Consider the following 7,761-nt stretch of genomic DNA (forward strand, 5'->3'; position numbering starts at 1 on the left):
ATTTTTTTTTTGGTACCTGGGATCGAACTCTGGTCCTTGCACTTGCACAGCAGGCGGCGAAACCACTGAGCTAAATTCCCGGCCCTTAGAGAAATTTTTTTGAGACAAGGTCTTGCTGTGCAGTTCAGGTTGGCCTCAAACTCATGGTAATTCTCCTGCCCCAGCCTCCCCAGTGCGGGAACTACAGGCATGCGCCATCACGCCTGGCCTCTAATTCAAGGAGTTGTGACATCCTGACAGGCCTCGGCCAAGGTTCTGTGCTGCATCCAGGCTTCCTTACTCAGTCTGCAGATCTCTGAGCTCTTTCAAGCACTCTGGCAGCCTGGTGACACCTCTGAGCAGCAGTACCCTCCACAAGTCACACACTGACCGGGCTCCAGAGTGTCCTACCCTCCAACGAGGAAGCCACTCCCTAAGGGTCCTTGGTCCCCTGGTTTCCTTCTGGAGGTGTCCGCGGTGACCTTCCCTCTCCTGGCCAGCAAACCCCAGGGGTTCTTCGGTGTCTGGCTAAGGGGCTGGGGAGGGGCAGCAGCCAGATTACATCCATGACCTCGAAGTCAGTGCCTACATCCAGCCTTCTCACTCAGAGCGAGGGAATGAGCAGGAGGCTTCCATCATCACAGAGAAGATCCCCAAAATAGACCCAGTCATGACTTTTTCCCCAGTGCTGGGGATTGAACCCAGGGCCACTACACCGAGGTACAACCCCAGCCATATTTTTTGGGGTATTGGGGATCAAACTAAGGACCTTACGCTTGCAAGGCAGGGGCTGGAACCAATGAGCTAAATCCCTGCCCCCCCCCAGCCCTTTTTTGAGACGGGGTCTCAGTAAATTGCCCAGGCTGGGCTCAAATTTGTGATCCTCCTGCCTCAGCCTCCCAGAGAGCTGGGTGAACAGTCAGTGTCAGTGGATGGGGCTGGAAGCACTGATGGGGAGAGGACGGGAACAGGAGCCTGCCCTCCCCTCCTCCCTCGTGAGTCAGGCTGGCCTGCCAGGGTAAAGGTCCCGCTGCTGGGACAGGGAGAAGGGAGGACGCAGGCTCCTCGTCCTGGGTCTTACCCCTGTCCTGGCTGGGCCAGAACCTAAAGGCTTCCTACGTCTTCCAAGTGACTTGACTGTGGCTCGGCTGACTGTCTCCCCCTCCGCCCGCCCACAGGGACCAGCAGCTGCTTCCCACCAAGGCCAAGGCCGGGGCAGAGAGAAGACTGTGGTCTCGGTCCCTTTTTCCACGATCCCCTGGAATCCAGGAAAGGAGGTGCTTGGTGGAAGTGAGTGGTGCCTGCCCCGCCTGGCTCAGCTGTGCTGCAAGGAGGAATGTGAGCCCGGGCACACAGCAGAGCAGGGTGTGGGCAGCCCGGTCCTCCCCACCGTCGGCATTCAGAGACCCTTATTGAAGTAGACGTAGGACGCGCATTCTCCAACCTTGGCCTTGACAGTGTCCTGGAGCTCTCGTTCCAGACAGGAGACCGGCAGCTCACATGTCTGTGGGAAGAGCACACACGCCACTGGCACCGTGAAGAGGAGGAAGCATCCAGACAGTGCGACCTGCAGTGGCACATGCAGCACTTTGGCTTTCTTCATGAAGTCCAGTTTCTCCAGCGTTTCCATGACAACCGGCAGCAAGATCATGCCAGGAGCCACCATGGCAATCCGGGAAGTCACCACTTGGGTGATGCCTAGGGCCGCAGCTCTCTGGGAATGGCCAGCCTCATTCTGGTTCATGTCCTTCACAGAGATGCCCTGGATGAGTTCCTGCTGTCTCATCCTTGGGATATTGACACACTTCGCAGCAGCCATGGCAGCGGCACACCAGGGGAGGAGCTCTCTTTGTCCACATGTTTATGCCCACAGCAGAGGCCACTGCAGCGGTTGTGGCTGTGAGGTAGGAGAAGGCCATCTGCCTGACCGATGTGGGGCACGCCGCATTCCTGGTGGTGTAGTTGACCAAGGCGTTGAAGGACGGATCACCACTGGGAAGGTCCTGTAGAAGTGGAGCATGAAACCTGCGGTGATCATGCCGCCGGGGACCTGGAAGGACATCCGCCCGATCACGTTCATCTTCTCCCCAGTGTCGGGGTGGGAGGCCGGGTCACACAGCTTCTTAGCATACAGCAGTTGCTCCACTTGGGTGCCTGGGGGCACGACCCCATCCTGCTCTGCTCCGCCATCGCCTTGGCCCAGTCCAGCTCCTGCTCTGGCTGCAAGACGGTCCGGGGGTCTGTGATGCTCAAGAAATGCTTCAGGCGCCCCAGGGACGAGCGCTGGTCCCAGCGGGGGGCATCGATGGTAAAGCCAGACAGGGCACCCTCCATCGTGCCCGCGCCCAAGGCTGCAGACTCTGGGGACAGAGGAAGGATGAGGGTGCCCCCAAGTCAGACGCAGCGACGGGTTACTGGGCCCGGGAAGGACGCCCCGAGACAGCTGCACCGAAGGTAGAGTGCGCGGGGAGCCAGGACGCAGAGCGCTGCCAGCTGGGCCGCCGCACACGCTCCCCGCCAGCCGGTCACCAGCCGGTCACCAGCCGGTCACCAGCCGTGAGGCTCCCGCTGCCCGCGAGGCCGAGCCATCCGCCAGGCCCCCTGACCCTGATTCTTATAGTTTATTTATTTATTTTTTCCATTGAGTTTATTGGTACATTGTAGGTATACAATACAGTTACATTCATCATTGGGATCTTGTACCTGTACATGATGCATCTTGGTTCTTATTTCTTCCCCCTTCCCCTGCCCTGCCTTCACCCGCTCCACCCTTCCCTATTTACAAAGACCTTGTTTCCATTTTTTCTTTTTTCTCATATTTTTTCCTTTCCCTTCTTTCCTTTCCCCTACCCCTCCCACTTCCCCTACTCCTTTAGACTTTTTCTTCCTATTTCACAATATCAGTTACACATTTTGATCCTTATTTACACTTTTCGTTTCTCACACGAGAGAAACTATTGGGTATTTATACATGTGTGTCCTATTTACTTCACTGAAAAGTATGGCTTCAGTGTGCTAAGTGGATGTACACTGAAGCCTGAGCCTGATTCTTGAGGTCACTGGTCACCAAGCCAAAGTCTGATACAGGGGCACCTGATTGCTGAGCCACAGGCCATAACCTTCTTTATATCGTAGCTGTAAGAATGACAGGGAAAATGAGAATCTGTTAAATTTAGTCTTTCTGTACTCTTTAAAAAAAAAAAAAGTTCCTATTAAATGGAGAATAGACAGGGATTTGAGATAAAAGGAAAAGACTTTAAAAATTGGTTTTATTTTGTATTTATTTGTTAAACAGTAGGAATATGAGCATGTTTTCCACTGATAGGGAAGAGTCTATGCAGAAGGAAAGGCTGTATCAGTGTCTCACTGATAGAAGGCAGCAGATAGATGGAGTTAAAGTTTTATTATGATGATATTAAAGCCCAGAAACAAAGAAATTCCAAACTGTGACTTGAGTCATCCCTCTTCCTTACAGAATTCCAGTGGGAGTACAGAAGGATTCTTGCATAAAGAGGTGGAACATCGGGGCTCTTGCCAGGAAGTAGCATTTATTCATGAAGGCACTGACTCAGAAGATTCACATCCAAAGGATGAACCTGAGCATGGTGGAGTTTCACCTTTTATACAATTCTTGTGTCTTTGTCTCCCTTATATGGTAACACACTCTCAAACCACATCCTGATTGGGTACAGTCTTTGTTACGGAGCCATGCTAGGACTACACAGGAACGAATTATGCCATGCTGTCTTCCTTTGTTCTGAGAAGGCTCCCACTGCATTTCTTTGGGAGAGGCCCAGCCACATTCCTTTGGCAGAGGTCCTGCAATAGGAGGAATCAAATATGAGAATAATAGACAAAAACGAAACATACTATTACCTTATAAATGATTAGACAAGCTAGAGAGTGCAATACTATTTCCTAACATCCATATTTAAGAACATGCTAAGAGAGATGTCAGGGCACCTCCTCGCCCAGGTCATCAACACACTCAGGTGTCCCTAAAGAAGAAAGGGTGGCCTATGTCTTGACCCCTTTACATATGTAACCTTGTGAAAGAGAAGAAAGTGAAGGGCAGTGTTCTGCCACCATGGGACCATTGAGATTCGGGACCAGATAATTCTATGTTGGGAAAGATGGGAAGTTTCCGACCTGTTCATTGTGTCTGCAGCATCCCTGGCCTCTGTCCACGAGATGACAGCAGTGGACCTACCCCTCCCAGTTGAAAGAGCCAAAAATGTCTCCAGACATTGACAAATGTCTCCTGGGGAACAAAATCCCCCTGGGTGGAAACTATTAGCGAATGGAATGGCCAGCCTGTCTCTGGGAAGGAGACTCAGCTTAGTTCTGAGGCAGGAAGGGAACAGTAAGCCCCTTGAGGGTGCAGACTTTTAAAAAGCCCACAACTAAACAGACGAGAAACACCCTTGTCTAACTAGAACTCTCGCCATGGTGATTAACAACCCTCCCCTCTCAAGTGGACACATACACTGAGGTGTCCTCTCCACTTGCGTGTTGATTTTTGATTGTTTCTTATCCCCTGAAGGGGCAAATAGGACTAATACCCTCTGATGCATACTAAGAGGGGGAAAGTGCCTGGGAAAGTAAAACTAAGAACACTCCAAGCAAATCAGGATGAGCTGGTGGGTGACCTATCAGAGCCCAGCAGTATTTCCAAGGAGTCAGGTTCCCACAAGACTGGGCAAAAGTCCCCCGACATCAAGCGCTTTATCACTTACTCCTCAGACCTCCTAGAATATATTTAGTTTAGTTACTGGCTCCCCCAAAGCCTCTGAAATGAAATATACAAAAGCATATTAAATTAACTTAGAGGCCACAGATTATTTCAAGCAAGAAATCCACTTTCTAATTTTTTTAGTTTCAAGTCCTAAATTGACACTTGATTGTACAGATTTACGGGGTACAAAATGGTGTTTTGAGACATGTACACATCCCCCATGTGCAGTCATGATAGTCAGACTGGCTCACCGGTGTTTATGTCACAAAACTAAATCACAGAATAAAGAACGTCCCAAACTTGGAAAACATGAATTTTTTCGCGCTTAATTCACTAAAGAGAAATTAAAGTTCAAAAACAAAAATCCCCCTGCCTGGATTGAAATTAAAATTTGAAAGAAATTACTGTCCATTGTTTTCACCGTCCTCATGTTTTATTTTGTTCATTCTCAGCTGGACTTGCTTCTCTCACAAGGAGTCTCAATTCCCTTTTTTTGCAGCTGTGGCCTAGAACGTCTTCCGCTGGGATGGGTGGAGCTCCCTCAAACACGTCTAAAATTGGATTAATCCAGACCTACTCATTTCACCACTCTGGTTTTCTAAAGTTCATGAGGGTCAGCAGCACATGCAAGAACATCAGTGCACCAGCCTGTACACTCACACAATGTAAGTGAAGCCCCCGTCGTGACAGTTTATTTCCCACCAAAGTTATTTCTCTAGATCCCTGAAGATGGTATAATCCAGACCACCTTGCTATTGCCCGTCCCAGAACGTGGCAGAGACTCAGCGTTTTGGGTGGTAAAGGTGGACAGACAAAGAAAATGGGAGAGAAGAAGAATAAAAAATGACCAACATTTGTTTTATGACACAATTACTAACTTTTTCAGAGTTTCAAACAAACCCGAATCCTGGAAGCTGACTGCTTGAGTACAAGGTTTTTTATTTTCTTTTAAGCTGTTGGGCTTCTAATGATTGCATCGGATTTTTTCCTCTACAATAACCTAACAAAAGTTTCCATTTCCTTCAGTGTGGAGCTTTCTCAAAGAACTGAATGTAGGAATTCTACGTGACCCAGCTATAGCCCTCCTATGTATCACCCCCAAAGAGCTTAAGACATCATACTACAGCAGTACATATACACTAATGTTTATAGCAGCACAATTCAAAATAGCTAAATCCTGGAAGCAGCCTGTATATCCATCAACAGATGACTGGATTTTTAAAAATGTGGTATCTATGTATAATGGAATACTACTCAGTTATAAAGAATGACACACGTGAGATTGTTGTAGGAAAATGGATGCACCTGGAAAATATGTTGAGTGAAATAAACCAGACACACAAGCTTAAATACCATGTGATATCTCTCATTCAAGTGAGGCAAAGTACAAAGAAAATGATAAAGATGGATAGAAAGGGACAAAGAGACAGATCTCTTGCCATAGGGAAGTGGTCCAAGGGATCAAGGGGACGTGGAGAAGAGGAGGAGAAAGAGAAATAAGAAGAATAAAGATATGGCACATGCAGGAAACCAATAACCCAAATTAAGGTAAGCATTATACGGCATAACGTGGCCTAGGACAAATACTATCACCAAGTATGAAAAAGGGGATGGGGAACTGGAGGGGGAAGGGGGAAGGGGATTAAAAAAAAGAATCAAGCTGTAATATGTACATGTAACTCTTCCTCAAGATGACTGGAAACTGGGTGCATTGCCAACATGTACTAATAAAATAAAAAATTATTTTAAAAAGTTTTCATTTCCTTTCAGTGTTCATGCTTAGAATAAGATCCTTCTCCATGCCAACCACATCTGGACCCTCAGGCCAGGCTTATGATTTGGGTTTATGAAATGAATAAGGCAGAATCATAAGAGGTCATATGCCGGTGTAGGCCAGGATGGGTACTGGTCAGGGGTAAATTCGAGGACCTAGCAATAAGCCGCCTGAATCCAAAGCAGAATTCCACAGTGATTCTTTTCCTTGCATCCTCTTCCAAGTAACAAAAAGAAAATAGATTTAGAACCACCACTGTAGTGTCACCTGCCATACCAAGCACTAAGAATTTAAATTCCAAATGCTGCACAAAATATTGTCCTCTAGTTGTCTGGAATCAAATGGCTTTTGCCATTTAATGCACTGGCCCACAGTCATGGCTGTGTAATACAATAAAGGGGAAAACAAACCCTGTGAAAATTTTTTTTAAGTATTCCATCTATCAGACCTAAAATACCTAAAAGCATTACCTTTTTGAGATGAACATTTTTCTGACCCGTTATCACTTTTCCTAAAATCCAATATTAACTCAAGTTATAACACCAGCTGTCAATGATGCACTGAGAACCTGTCTTTCACATGACACTGTGTCAAACACAGGTTCTATGTAGGTGTCCACATGGGCCCACATTTAGTAAACATGAATAGGTGTTGAGAAAAGGGAACTTCGTATGTCATTATGATGACATTACTGTCAGTATTAAGGATCCCTACCTGATGTTCGTCTCTTTTCCTTGTGAGACTTCAGACCAAACATGTACATAGCAGCAATAACCAAATGGAACACAAAATAATCTTTTATTAATAGCAAGAACCATATACAACCATAAGCCTACATCTATGGTCTGAAGGCATGACACCATACTTTAAAACCCCCAGAGAAAACAGAGGGAAGAGTTCGACAGCAAAACCCAACAGAGCTGAGCTACTCTCAACCTCCTCTGAGGAGCGAATGAATATCATAAGAAGAACTCAAGCTCAGAGAGAGTTGCAATTAAGAGAGTCACTCATGAAAAATCTGATAGCATGAAAGGGGCTCTGAATCCTGCAAACAGAACTAACACTCATAGAAGAGTCAGTACAGAAAAATAGAAGAATGTATAGTAGTCAGTAATTGGACAGATTTCACACCATATTTTATTAAGGAAAAAGAAAGGTTGCTGTGAAAAAGAAGCACTCAGGAATTTGGGAATTAAAATATAATTCTTAAAACAAATCGATATGCACTAAAGGGCTAAGTAGGACAAATCCTGCTGAAGATGGAATTAGTGAG

General features: G+C 46.9%; 1 pseudogene; it reads right to left on the bottom strand.

The window, feature by feature from the left end:
* Positions 1-1,369: 1,369 nt before the first annotated feature.
* LOC101715770 (sideroflexin-2 pseudogene) lies at positions 1,370-2,313 on the bottom strand (annotated as a pseudogene).
* Positions 2,314-7,761: the final 5,448 nt, after the last annotated feature.

This window comes from Heterocephalus glaber, unplaced genomic scaffold (genome assembly GCF_053883595.1).
Source record: "Heterocephalus glaber isolate CG9 unplaced genomic scaffold, H.glaber_assembly_v1.0 deba00001481, whole genome shotgun sequence".
Lineage (NCBI taxonomy): Eukaryota > Metazoa > Chordata > Mammalia > Rodentia > Bathyergidae > Heterocephalus > Heterocephalus glaber.